Below are 15,867 nucleotides of genomic sequence, written 5' to 3' on the forward strand. Positions count from 1 at the left end.
AGTTACAATTACACCAAAATCAGCATTTAGACCACAGAAAAGACAATACCCTTTGAGAAAAGATGCAGAAATAGGAATCAAGCCTATAATAGCAGCATTACTCAAAGAAGGAGTACTGGTAGAATCTCCTGATTCACCATGTAATACACCCCTATTTCCTGTTAAAAAAGCAAACGGGGAATGGCGGATGGTTCAAGATTTACAAGCTGTGAATAATGCAGTAATACCCAGAGCACCCATGGTGCCAGACCCACATACTTTGTTAAACGATTTAAAACCGCAACAAAAGTATTTCTCTGTGGTAGATATCAATAACGCTTTCTTTTCGATACCTATACATCCTGATAGTCAATATTGGTTTGCATTTACATTTCAGGGTAAAAGGTATACCTATACTTGACTACCACACGGATATTGTGAGAGCCCAACAATATTTGCACAAGAAATGGCTAGCAACCTGGCAGGATTTACCCCACTGGGAGGTAGTCAGATTCTACTTTACGTAGATGACATCTTGCTAGCAGCCCCCACCCAACAACAATGCAGGGAGGATACTATAGCATTATTGAAGTTTTTAGCAGCACAAGGGCACAAAGTAAACAAAAGTAAGTTACAACTTTGGAAAAAACAAGTTAGATACCTAGGATATGTGATATCCAATGAAGGTAGAATATTAGACAAGGAAAGAAAAACAGCGATTTTGCAAGCACCCAAACCAGCAACCAAGAAGGAAATGATGTCCTTCTTGGGTACAACTAATTTCTGTCGGAGCTGGATACCAAATTATGCTTTGGAATCTGCTCCACTGACTGACTTGATATTTAAGACACCAATGGCAGCACAAGATATTTTACAATGGACACCTAAAGCAGAAACGGCTTTCTGCAGGTTGAAGCAGGTGATAGCTTCTTCACTAGTTTTAGGACTCCCAAATTATCACAAACGATTCTTTCAAACCGTAGATTGTAAGCAAGGATATATGACGTCAGTGCTGACGCAACAACATGGGGATAAGCAACGCCGCATAGCCTATTATTCATCGCAGTTAGACCCAGTGGCGCGATCTTTGCCTCACTGTGTACAGGCAGTAGTTGCAGCTGCAATGGCAGTACAGGCTTCGGCCTCAGTGGTGTTATTCCATCCTCTCACACTGAGAGTGCCTCATGCAGTCGCAATAATTTTACTGCAAGAAAAAGTAGCATATCTCTCTCCTGCTAGACACCTTTCATGTATGACTATACTGCTGAGCCAACCTCATATGACAATTGAACGATGTACGACATTAAATCCATCAACATTACTTCCAACTCCTGTAGATGGCACACCGCACAGCTGCCTGCAGGAAATTGAACAGTTAGCCTTGCCTAGGCAAGATCTTACAGATATGCCCTTGGATGATGCCAAGGTGACATATTACGTGGATGGCTCATGCAGAAGTGGCCCTACAGGAAAGAATCTAGTAGGGTATGCAGTAGTTACAGACACTGAAATTCCAGAAGCCCAGCCCTTACCACATAACTTGTCTGCACAAGCAGCAGAATTGATAGCTTTAACACGAGCATGTACTTTAGCAAAAAACAAATGTGTAAACATATATACTGATAGTCAGTATGCTTTTTCTACAGTACATGTATTTACACAACAATGGAAAAATAGAGGAATGATAACATCTAGTGGAAAACCAATTAATCATGCGCAATTTATTTTGGAATTATTAGAATCTATTCAGTTACCTACCAAAGTAGCTATTTGTAAATGTGTAGCTCATACAAAATGTTAAATAAAATTAATAATTCAATACACAGGAGGTTCAGATTCAAAAGTTTACTAGTGTACACCAGGAGGCAAAAAAACATACAAGTACAGAATTTTGTCTGACATGAAACAGGAAGCACACAATTTTATATAGGTTTAACATTTAAGCTATGCCCACCTTACTGACGTGATATGTCACGGGGCATCTACATCACTTTACCTTACAAGCCTCTATTCTTTTAATCTGCTGATGCAGTATGTTTTAAAAAACTTTTCCTCTAGATACAATACGGCCTTGCTATCCAGCTGGTCAGTCATAATGTCTTTCTATAAAGTTACTTATTCAAGGTTTCATATCAGTTCGAATACAATAGCAGATTCAGTCTTTAACATACATATTTGTTCACTGTTTCACTTTCTTTACCAGCTGCGTTTTTATCTCACAAGGACAAGTTACTTCATGCAGGAAGAGAAGATTTCATTATTTACAAGGACAAGTTATCTCATCAGGAAGGAGCGGAAGATTTACACATTTAATTTCCTGACCCAGCAGATAATCACTTATGAAAAGCATAAACATTAAGCTTGCTGAGCTGGCAGCTGCCAGGGTCAGGGGTTAAAGCACACTGCAGTTTCAGAAGCTACTTGCATTTACACATGAATTTATCCCTTCTGTTATATGATTAATAGAATAAAATGCATTATAAACTACCTTGCTTCTAAACTAGCATTTCACATATATTTAAATACATATTTTTCTAACATTTCCCCCCTATTAATACTTTTTATTCTATTTTTTTTTTTTTGAAGTATGCATAGTGTTATTTCATCTCCTAACCTTTTCCACTTAGGATTTTCAGCTAGGTGAGTCATTCAATCTATACTTCAGAAAAAAGCATCATCTGAAATCAATCTTTCAATTTCAATATCTTGGTAGAAAGTTTCAGTAACAGATACATCAACAAAATCTTTGATTAATCTTTTCATGCAGGGAATTCCACAGCAAACACATGCTCCTCTTAGGAGTATATCCACACAAATAGCAATTAGAATGTTCATTAGGATGGAACCCCACCCCCAAACAGATTCTGGAAAAAGTTCGTCAGTGGGTTTGGGCCTGGTTCAGTCATGGCTGATACTTGCTGAATTACCTCTAGGTGATTATTTATCTCGTGACGATTGTCAGGTATATAAGCACAGCATTCTTCTTTGATAAGTGTGCACGTACCACCTCTCGCCACTAGGGTGAAGTCAAGAGCCATTCGATTTTGTAGCACAACAGTTCTCATTGCATTCAGTTCATCAGTCACTAGTTCTAGGGTGGAAAAAGTTGCATTACTCATTACTTTGAGAAGTTTCGACAACTTCTTCAGCTTCCAGATCGATTTGACTGCTCCATAGGCTGGTAATATTCCTGCCCAGGATATAACACTGTCACTCAAGTCCATATGAGTCAATTCGCTTTTGTCTTTTACTGAATTATAGCCTTTCCAACCAGCTTCGATCTTCCCAACTGGATTCACAGGTTTCTTAACTGGACCTTCAGATTTTCGAGCTGTTTCCCTTACATTTCATATCTTACCCAAAGGTAATTCTGCAGTATGTCTTATTGCCGGAACCAAGTAACCCAAAAAACAACTGCCGGACCAATTCTCAGGTAATCATTTATATGCCTTTTTCCCACAAATAAAATAACAGTTTTCTACTTTAGTACTAATACGCATCAGCCCTGCATGAAACATTTTCTGATCTATAACTGACAATTGTTTAAACAAAACTGGATTCTTGCGAATGTCATTCATGGTTGTTTTCAATGAGTTCAAATATGAGTCATAATTAGTATTGCAAAAAGTATTGCCATTACTATTCTTAATATAACATCGGTAAGATATGGTTATATTACAATTGCCCACCTGGAGGGTATAATTTTTATAAAAACATACAATTCCTTTTTGTGTGACAGGTAAAAATAAAGCTATTTTGTCCTGTGATCTCACAGTTCCTGTGTCAAAAAGTAAATTCTCCCAAGTCTCATTTATCCCCAAAGGGACAGCGGACATTATAAGTCCTCCATATGCTGTTGGTATAGCTGTACAAACCCAGCAATTTGAAATGTTCATAGTCTTTGCATACACACGTTTCATGGCTAGGTATGTGTTAAAATTTGGATGCCAGTCTATAGACGTCTCATCACGCCTTTTCACTTTCACTTGCATAGTTGTTTGTAGGATAAACCACAAGAGGAAAATTGTCATAATTACAGTTAATAAATGTACACACAACAAAATGATTATGCAACATCTCTGGGGTTACTCTAAACTTCTATTCGCTTTGTTTTTGGCCATCTTGGTCTGGTTGTATATCAGTCACAAAGTTTTTATCAAGTTGAAAGTTCTTTACCGGTTTACAATGCGTCAAATGAACCCAGGACATCCTCTCAGCCACTCTGACTGCAGTAGGCATTGCCAACAGAACCTGGTACGGTCCCTCCCACTTTGGACTCGCCCAATTCTTCCTTTTCGTCACTTTCAGCCAGACGTATGTCCCAGGAGCCAAGACTGCTTCCACCGGTCTGGTCTGTTCCTTATCTGAAAAAGAGTTAAACTGCAAAACAGATTTATTCATTAACAATTTCTTCATATCCTCTGCTAATGAACTGTCAGCCTCTTGTTCTGCAGGCATGAGAGCTTTCCACTGAGGCACATAATATGCTCTCCCAAAAATCATTTCAAAGGGAGTCAAACCCTTTACATTTGGAACCGTTCTCATGCTCAGCAGTGCTAAAGGCAGACAGTATATCCAATTCTTTTGGGTCTCCTCTACTAGCTTCCTTAACTTGTTCTTTAGGGTACCATTGTACCTTTCCACCAGTCCTGCTGACTGTGGGTGGTAAGCACAATGGTTCTTCAAGGAGATACCAAAAAATCTCCCAGGCTGGTGAATCGTCTGATTCACAAAATGTGTGCCATTGTCACTATAAATCCTCTCCGGAATGCCAAATCTAGGGATTACTTCTTTTATCAAGGCTTTTGCTACTGTTGCTGCATCCGGGTTTTTGGTTGGAAAAGCTTCTACCCATTTAGAAAACATGTCTACAATAACTAAACAAAACTTTTTCCCTTCACATTTATTCAATTCTATGAAATCCATACAAATAGTATGGAACGGGTATGGTGGTATAGGAAAACTTCCTTGCTTGGTTTTAAATGCTCCTTGTGCATGATGCTTGTTACAAGTATGACAAGCTGCACAAAATTTTTTTGTGTAATTTGTGTATCCATATGTTTGGAATATTCGGTTTACTAACTGTACCATCCCCCCTTTTGAGGCATGGCTCTGCCCATGGCTCAACAAGCTGCATATCTAAATAAATTAGACAGCAATATTGTTTTTCTTTCTTTGGAAATGTATAGTCTATTCTCAAGAATTGCACCTCGTTTTACCCATTTTTGTTTTTCTGCTTTTGTAGTAAGCGTCTGCATTGTTTTTAACATATCTAAATCTAAAATCTCAGAGGGTTGTAATTCCTCATTTAAAAGTAAAGTTTCTGAGTCTGAGGCTGCTTGCTTTGCAGCTGCATCAGCTCGTGCATTGCCCTTCAAAATCTTATCCTGCTGTTTTGTATGAGCTACACATTTACAAATAGCTACTTTGGTAGGTAACTGAATAGATTCTAATAACTCCAAAATAAATTGCGCATGATTAATAGGTTTTCCAATGGATGTTATCATTCCTCTATTTTTCCATTGTTGTGCAAATACATGTACTGTAGAAAAAGCATACTGACTGTCAGTATATATGTTTACACACTTGTTTTTTGCTAAAGTACATGCTCTCGTCAAAGCTATCAATTCAGCTGCTTGTGCAGATAAGTTGTGTGGTAAGGATTGAGCTTCTAAAATTTCAGTGTCTGTAACTACTGCATACCCTACCAGATTCTTCCCTGTAGGACCCCTTCTGCATGAGCCGTCCACGTAATATGTCACCTCGGCATTATCCAAGGGCATATCTGTAAGATCTTGTCTAGGTAAAGCTAACTGTTCAATTTCCTGCAGGCAGCTGTGTGGTGTGCCCTCCACAGGAGTTGGAAGTAATGTTGATGGATTCAATGTCGTACATCGTTCAATTGTCATATGAGGTTGGCTCAGCAGTATAGTCATACATGAAGGATGTCTAGCAGGAGAAAGGTATGCCACTTTCTCTTGCAGTAAAATTATTGCAACTGCATGAGGCACTCTCAGTGTGAGAGGGTGGAATAACACCACTGAGGCCGAAGCTTGTACTGCCATTGTGGCTGCAACTACTGCTTGTACACAGTGAGGCAAAGATCGCGCCACTGGGTCTAACTGTGATGAATAGTAGGCTATGGGGCATTGCTTGTCCCCATGTTGTTGTGTCAATACTGACGTCATGTACCCTTGCTTACAATCTACAGTCTGAAAGAACCGTTTGCGATAATTTGGAAGTCCTAAAACTAATGAAGAAGCTATCAACTGCTTCAACCTGCAGAAAGCCATTTCTGATTCTGTTGTCCATTGTAAAATGTCTTGTGCTGCCATTGGTGTCTTATATATCAAATCAGTCAGTGGAGCAGATTCCAAAGCATAATTTGGTATCCAGCTCCGACAAAAATTAGTTGTACCTAAGAAAGACATAATTTCCTTCTTGGTTGTTGGTTTGGGTGCTTGCAAAATCGCTGTTTTTCTTTCTTCATCTAGTATTCTACCTTCATTGGATATTACATATCCCAAGAATCTAACTTGTTTTCTCCAAAGTTGTAACTTACTTTTGTTTACTTTGTGTCCTTGTATTGCTAAAAATTTCAATAATGCTACTGTATCCTCCCTGCACTGTTGCTGGGTGGGGGCTGCTAGCAAGATGTCATCTACATAAAGTAGAATTTGACTACCTCCCGGTGGGGTAAATCCTGCCAGGTTGCTAGCCATTTCTTGTGCAAAAATTGTTGGGCTCTCACAATATCCCTGTGGTAGTCGAGTATATGTATACCTTTTACCCTGAAATGTAAATGCAAACCAATATTGACTATCAGGATGTATAGGTATTGAAAAGAAAGCATTGCTAATATCTACCACAGCGAAATACTTCTGTGCGGTTCTAAATCATTTAACAAAGTATGTGGGTCTGGCACCGTGGGTGCTCTAGGTATTACTGCATTGTTTACAGCTTGTAAATCTTGTACCATCCGCCATTCCCCATTTGCTTTTTTAACAGGAAATAGGGGTGTATTACATGGTGAATCAGGAGATTCTACCAGTACTCCTTCTTTGAGTAATGCTGCTATTATAGGCTTAATTCCTGTTTCTGCATCCTTTCTCAAAGGGTATTGTCTTTTCTGTGGTCTGAAAGCTGACTTTGGGGTTATTGTAACTGGTCCTGCTGTTCGAATACGTCCTACATCTGACTTGCCTGTTGACCAGAGAGTTGTTGGAATTTTACATAAGGCCTTTTCTTCTTCTAATAAAAATGCTAATAATCAGCTGTCCTCACTAGATTGCAAGTGTACAGCTGGATGTGTCTGTGTCAACCAATTCAGTTTTTGTTTTTGTATCCCTTGTTCTGATAGTTCTAAATCAGTCTGTTTCTCCCATCTTGTTACTTTTTCTCCTAAATCTGCCCATTTAACACTTTTGTTCTTTGTCAAGCTGACATGTGGTAACTGATTTGATCTATACAATGCAAGAAATTCTTGAGGTAACGAACAGCTAACTACACTGTTCCCTTCAGTATCCCAGTACAAAGTACGCAAAACCAATCTAGTTGCACGATTTCTAAACAATTCTTGCTCATACTCTCTATCAGGTCCTGGTGTAGTACAGTAGTATAGAGTACAGTGTAACAAATGCTGTCGATCAGTGTCAAGGGAGGGGGCTTTACTGATGGCTACATTCATCAGCTCCTCGGTTACTGCCCCTGGACCAGTCGTGACTAGGTCCTGGCTGTACCAATAAAAAGTTTCACCCTCTGATCGCACTACAAAGGTATCCATTCGTCTCTGTGCCTCCATACCTTGTACAGTTGGAACTACTGCTATGCCAAATATCTGCATAAGGTCCCTGCCCAATAGGTTTACTGGACACTTTGCAGAAACAACTATTTTACTTCTCTGGGTCATACCTGAAACAGGGTCAGTTATTGCTATATCATGGGAAAGTGGTTCCCTGTATAGCTGTCTATTTGCGGCTTTTACTAGTATATAATCAGGTGATTCGGAATGTTCTGGTAACTTGGAGGGGTGTATCAAAGTCCGTGATGCTCCTGAGTCACACAGGAATTTGACTTCCCTTCCCTCTACCAGAAGTGTAACTTCCGGTTTCGTATCCGCTAAGTAGAGCTCTAAGCTCAATAATGCTGTCCAAAATTTCACTTTCTTCATCCTCCATATCTACTTGCACTTCCTTTACTCCTTCTATCACATTTACATTTGTTTTCTGTTTATTAAGTTTTCCTGATGATTTCTGACTTTTATTTGATGTATCCTCACTATCATATAGTCAGTCTTCATCTCCCTTATCTTCTGTAATTACCTTTTTGTTTTGCCTACAATCCCTTGCTAGATGCCCTTTTTTCCCGCATTTGAAGCATTCACCTCTCTTTTTCCTCTCTTCAAAATCTTCTGATCGTTTATCAGACTGTTTGTTTCCCTGGACATTCTTCTTGCCCTTTTTACCTGACTGTAACACAAATACTTCAGCTCCATCTTCAGCAGTGAAGACTTGTGCCTTCTTTTTCTTTTTACTATTAAAATGTCTCTCAGCATGCCTAGCGTATTCAAGTAAGGCTTGTAGCCTCCCTGTTCGATGATCTATCATATGCTTTGTAATGAAGCTACTAATAGGTGCAATGCAACCTTTCAAAAATGCATTTTTTAATTGTTGTTCATACAGGGAATCATTCGTTTGGTTCTCAGGAACTGACATACCACTATGATTATTAAAACATTCTAATAATCTAGCATAATATCCATCTATTGTCTCATTTTCCTGTTGTATGCATTGATTAATGCAAGTCCAGTCTGCTCTAGGTTTCCATTTCTTAGAGATTCAGTCTGTCAGACCTTTCACTCTGTTGTCTAACTCTGCTTCACTATGTGGGAGTGGCCTAAGTTCTGCATTACGAGGATTCCAGGTGCCACAAATCATGTGCCAATCTGGACCTATAATTTGTCTTACTACTTTTTCTACTTCTTCCCCATTCAAGTGGTAACTTAACCTCATGCCTTGTAAATCTTCTAAAAATGTCGTAAAATTAACTTTCGGATGGGGGATTCCCTCAGTAGCCTTCCGGATGTCTTCCGGTGTCCATGGTCTATATACTAAGAGTGTTGGATCCTGCCCTTCCTGTCCTGCCTGAGGATTTGGAACTTCTATAAGTGGGCATATTTCTTCCTCACTCTCATCCTGTAGATTTCTCTCTATTTAGTATGATTCTGTGTCCCTATGTGTTTTACGTGTTTGGGACCTAATCTCAATAGGATCTCTAACAAATGGTTGTGGTCTTACTGAAACTTCAGGATAACGCGGAGGTGGACCAGCCTGTCCACTCGCTTCATATCCTGAAAAGGGTAAGTGAGGGGGCAAGGGAGGAGGAGGAGGAGCTGTTGCTATTACCAAGTTATTATCCTCTTTGTTTAAAAATAATGTTTTTGAATTTTTAAGCTTCTGTTCTCTACAATTTGCTTCCTCAATCCACCTGTGTACTTGAGGTATGCCTAGTTGGCGTTGCTTTTTTGCCTGACCTCCTGCATCAGATTTAAGCTGTTTAAGGAGTTTAACTAGTGAAGGTTTATCTAGTTTACCATCAAATTCATATTTATTAATCCATTTCGTATAATACCTAACGTTATCAGAACGCTGTAATTGCATGTATTTTGCGTCTTCGGTTAGGGGTGGATCTCTCGAAGTTTTAGTGCACTGATTACCCATGTCAAAGAAAATGTTACGTAACCCTTTTTTATCACATGATATCAAATTCTTAGTTCCTGTTTACAATTTATCTAGAATAACTGCCTACCTTATTCTGTTACTCTGATCTATGACCAAATATACAGTACTTCCTTTTGTCCCTGATCTGCAAAACAAATCTTGACAACAATATACTGTAACCTTGTCCTTGATCTGAAACAGAAAAAAGGCAAATTCTTCCTACCTGAGCCTCCGGTATTGAAAATCATTCAAATTCCGCTCTTCGGCCACAGATCAGAAAGTGGCCAGCCTCTTTACACACGACAATACAGTCGGAGGTCTTTTCACTCAAGAAGAACCATTTCGGTAACTTTTCCTGTGCAGTATTCGACCACCAATACGCTCTGATCTGCAGCTTACCAAGGGAAATCTGGCTCGAAGGACCAAACTGTAAAATAAAATTAATAATTCAATACACAGGAGGTTCAGATTCAAAAGTTTACTAGTGTACACCAGGAGGCAAAAAATCATACAAGTACAGAATTTTGTCTGACATGAAACAGGAAGCACACAATTTTATATAGGTTTAACATTTAAGCTATGCCCACCTTACTGACGTGATATGTCACGGGGCATCTACATCACTTTACCTTACAAGCCTCTATTCTTTTAATCTGCTGATGCAGTATGTTTTAAAAAACTTTTCCTCTAGATACAATACGGCCTTGCTATCCAGCTGGTCAGTCATAATGTCTTTCTATAAAGTTACTTATTCAAGGTTTCATATCAGTTCGAATACAATAGCAGATTCAGTCTTTAACATACATATTTGTTCACTGTTTCACTTTCTTTACCAGCTGCGTTTTTATCTCACAAGGACAAGTTACTTCATGCAGGAAGAGAAGATTTCATTATTTACAAGGACAAGTTATCTCATCAGGAAGGAGCGGAAGATTTACACATTTAATTTCCTGACCCAGCAGATAATCAGTTATGAAAAGCATAAACATTAAGCTTGCTGAGCTGGCAGCTGCCAGGGTCAGGGGTCAAAGCACACTGCAGTTTCAGAAGCTACTTGCATTTACACATGAATTTATCCCTTCTGTTATATGATTAATAGAATAAAATGCATTATAAACTACCTTGCTTCTAAACTAGCATTTCACATATATTTAAATACATATTTTTCTAACACAAAACAACAGGATAAGATTTCAAAAGGCAATGCACGAGCTGATGCAGCTGCAAAGCAAGCAGCCTCAGACTCAGAAACTTTACTTTTGAGTGAGGAATTAAAACCCTCTGAGATTTTAGATTTAGACATGTTAAAAACAATGCAGATGCTTACTACAAAAGCGGAAAAACAAAAATGGGAAAAACAAGGCGTAAATCTTGAAAATGGACTGTACATTTCCAAAGAGAAAAAAACGATATTGCCGTCTAATTTATTTAGATATGCAGCTTTGTTGAGCCATGGGCAGTGCCATGTCTCAACAGGGGGGATGGTACAGTTAGTAAACAAATTATTCCAAATATATGGATTCACAAACTATACAAAAATATTTTGTGCAGCTTGTCATACTTGTAACAAGCATCATGCACAAGGGGCATTTAAACCTAAGCAAGGAAGTTTTCCTATACCACCGTATCTGTTCCATACTATTTGTATGGATTTCATAGAATTGAATAAGTGTGAAGGGAAGAAGTATTGTTTAATCATTGTAGATATGTTTTCTAAATATGTAGAAACTTTTCCAACTAAAAATCTGGATGTAGCAACAGTGGCGATAGCCCTGATAAAATAAATAATCCCTAGATTTGGCATTCCGGAAAGGATTTATAGTGACAACGGCACACATTTTGTGAACCAGACAATCCAGCAACTTGGGAGATTTTTTGGTATCTCCTTAAAAAACCATTGTGCCTACCACCCACAGTCGGCAGGACTGGTGGAAAGGTACAATGGTACCCTCAAGAGTAAACTTAGGAAGCTAGTTGAAGAGACCCAAAAGAATTGGATATACTGTCTGCCTTTAGCACTGCTGAGTATGAGAACGGTTCCAAATGTGAAGGGTCTGACTCCCTTTGAAATGATTTTTGGAAGAGCATATTATGTGCCTCAGTGGAAAGCTCTCATGCCCGCAGAACAAGAGGCTGACAGTTCATTAGCTAGTTATATGAGGAAACTGTTAACAAATAAATCTGTTTTGCAGTTTAACTCTTTTTCAGATAAGGAACAGACCAGACCGGTGGAAGCAGTATTGGCCCCAGGGACATGGGTGTGGCTAAAAGTGACGAAGAGGAAGAATTGGGCGAGTCCAAAGTGGGAAGGACCGTACCAGGTACTGTTGGCAATGCCTACTGCAGTCAGAGTGGCTGAGAGGACGTCCTGGGTTCATTTGACACACTGCAAACCGGTAAAGAACTTTCAACTTGATAAAAACTTTGTGACTGATATACAACAAGGGCAAGATGGCCAAAAACAAAGCAAATAGAAATTTAGATCAATCCCAGAGATGTTACATAATCATTTTGCTGAGTATACATTTATTGACTATAATTGTGACAATTTTCCTCTTGTTGTGGTTTTTCCTACACTCAACCACACAAGTGAAAGTGGGAAGGCGTGATGAAACGTCTATAGACTGGCATCCAAATTTTAACACATACCTAGCCATGAAGCGTGTATATGCAGAGACTATGAACATTTCAAATTGTTGGGTTTGTACAGCTATACCAACAGCATATGGAGGACTGATAATGTCCGCTGTCCCCTTGGGGATAAATGAGACTTGGGAAAATTTACTCTTTGATATAGGAACTGTGAGATCACAGGACAAAATAGCTTTATTTTTACCTGTCACACAAAAAGGAATTGTATGTTTTTACAAAAATGATACTCTCCAGGTGGGCTGGAGCAATTGTAATATAACCATATCTTACCGGTGTTATATTAAGAATAGTAATGGCAATATTCTTTGCAATACTAATTATGACTCATATTTGAACTCATTGAAAACAACCATGAATGACATTCGCAAGAATCCTGTTTTGTTTACTTATAGATCAGAAAATGTTTCATGCAGGGTTAATGCATATTAGTACTAAAGTAGAAAACTGTTATTTTATTTGTGGGAAAAAAGCATATAAATGGTTACTTGAGAATTGGTCCGGCAGTTGTTTTTTGGGTTATCTGGTTCCGGCAATAAGACATACTGCAGAATTACCTTTGGGTAAGCTACGAAATGTGAGAGAAGTAGCTCGGAAACCTGGAGGTCCAGTCAAGAAACCCGTAAATCCAGTTGGACGGATCGAAGCTGGCTGGAAAGACCATAATAACGTGAAAGACAAAAGTAAATTGACTCATATGGACTTGAGTGACAGTGTTATATCTTGGGCAGGGATATTCCCAGCATATGGAGCAGTCAAATCGATCTGGGAGCTGAGGAAGTTGTTGAAACTCCTCAAAGTAATGAGCAATGCAACTTTCTCTGCCCTAGAACTGGTGACTGATGAACTGAATGCAATGAGAACTGTTGTGCTACAAAATCGAATGGCTCTTGACTTCACCCTAGCGGCGAGAGGTGGTACATGCGCGCTTATCAAAGAAGAATGCTGTGCATACATACTAGATAATAGACATGAAATTAACAACCACTTAGAGGTAATTCTGAAAGTATCAGCCATGACTGAACCAGGCCCAAACCCACTGATGAACTTTTTCCAGAATCTGTTTGGGGGGTGGGGTTCCATCCTAATGAATATTCTGTTTGCCATTTGCGTGGGTATACTCCTAATAGGAGCATGTGTTTGTTGTGGAATTCCCTGCATAAAAAGACTAATCAAAGATTTTATTGATGTATCTGTTACTGAAACTTTGTACCAAGATATTGAGCTTGAAAAATTGATCTCAGACAACATTTTTCCTGAAGTATAGATTGAATGACTCACCTAGCTGAAAATCCTTAGTGGAAAAGGTTGGGAGATGAAATGATATTATACATACTTCAAAAATAGAATAAAAAGTATTAATAGGAGGGAAAATGTTAGAAAAATATGTATTCAAATATATGTGAAATGCTAGTTTAAAAACAAAATAGTATGTAATGCATTTTATTCTATTAATCATATAACAGAAAGGATAAATTCATGTGTAAATGCAAGTAGTTTTGAAACTGCAGTGTGGCTTGTAGCAAACTGACCTCCAACCCTGGCAGTTGCTTGCTTAGCAAGTTTTAATGTTTATGCTTTCCACAAATGATTATCTGCTGGGTCAGGAAATTAAATACGTGAAATAATAAAATCTTCTGCTCTTTCCTGCTGGGATGATTTGGCCTTGTATATGTGTTACTAAGATAGCATGCAGCTGGTGGGAAAATGTAACAGTGAACAAAGATATGTATTAGAAGACTGAATCTGCTATTGTATTCGAACTGATGTGAAACCTTGAAGAAGTAACTTTACAGAAAGACATTATGTCTGACCAGGTGGATAGCAAGGCCATATTGCTACCAGAGGAAAACTTTTTTAAAATATACAGCATCAGCAGTTTTTATGAATAGAGGACTGTAAGCTAAAGTGATGTAGATGCCCTGTGATATACCACGTCAGTAAGGCGGGCACAGCTTGAATGTTAAGACTATAAAATTGTATGCTTCCTGTTTTCATTTCAGACAAAATTCTGTACTTGTATGTTTTTTGCCTCCTGGTGTACACTAGTAAACTTTTGAGCCTGAACCTCCCGTGTATTGAATTCTTGATTTTATTTAACACTTCTGTAAATATAGCAAATAAAGTAAAACATCAGTACACATAGTGACAAATTAACTGCTGCTTAATTGTCCCATTAAACTGAGTTAAGCAATTATACTCATGTTATGTTTGCAGCCCAGTGATCCCCAAAATATTAATGCTTGGTCTGTCTTTCTTCCCCCAAAAGATACAATTCAGCTTATAAATACCCTTAGCAAATGATATAAATGACTGCCATTTTTTAAGTTGTTGCTGTATTCAACCTTCAGAAATAAGTCCATAAACCACATTTTAGCCTAATTATGCAATCATAAACATAAAATCAATAGGATGTAAATGCCCTTCAGCACATAGCCATTTTTATCTAAGTATGTTGCCATTATATGTAAAATGACTATCTTTTAAGGTGAAACAAGCAATAGGCCTGTCTAAATACTGAAAAATCTGCAAGTATACCATAATTCAACTATTTGCTTTTTCTCACCCAGTGTTGCATCTTTGTAACAATATACATGTTACAATGTACAATATAGATACATGTCACAAACAGAATATTTGTACTTCACTTTCTTTACTGACTTGATATGGCTATTTTAGACTATAATCCATACTCCTCAGCTTTATGTATGCCTAAAAAATGCACCAAGCTTCAAGTAAACAGATTATATCAGGACATCCTGACGGCAAGAAATATAAAAACCTTTCATGTCTCATACAGTCAGCAACACAATCAATTTATTGATTCAATGTATATCGTTTATATCTAAATACAAAATATACTTTACCTTATCAAAAATGGCACAATAACAATTATATTTGTTTTATTTTTATATTTTCCCATTTATTATGAATTATATCTGCCTTTTAAACACAAGGTTCTTTTAATGCTTTTAAGAAAGTATCAGATTATCTGATTATTGCAGATGAATTTCCAGTCATTCTGCAATAAGAAATAAAATACTACATTTAGAAGTATATCATTATTAAATTAAAAATAAAGAATAAAAGCAAAATCAACCTCATTCACTCTCTTTTGAATGGCATCCAATTCCTACAGTGGCCATTCAGACAGCCACTGCTATCAGTGACATTTTCAAGGCAAAGGTGAGGAAGCAGAAGTAGGTTTCCAGAGCTTTCTTCTGTATCACACATAGGTTCATAGGTAGGTACTAGGCTATTGGCCAAAGAGCCTAAGTAAGCCTAGCCAACAAGGTTTCCTGGCTTACGCCACCCAAGAAAGTTATTTTCCTGTGCTCCTGTCGAGCAGAGCCACAGAAGTGATCCCCGGGGTGTATTTCCTATTTCACATCCACTCATCAAGATTTTTCTTGAATAGTGCTAATGAGGCACTTTGCTTGACATAGATGAGTAGCTTGTTCCAGAGTATGGGAAGTCTCTGGGACAGGAATCTATCCCTCCAGCATGTCCTATTTATTGT

This window comes from Protopterus annectens, chromosome 5.part0 (genome assembly GCF_019279795.1).
Source record: "Protopterus annectens isolate FY-2018-M chromosome 5.part0, PAN1.0, whole genome shotgun sequence".
NCBI classification, from domain to species: domain Eukaryota; kingdom Metazoa; phylum Chordata; order Ceratodontiformes; family Protopteridae; genus Protopterus; species Protopterus annectens.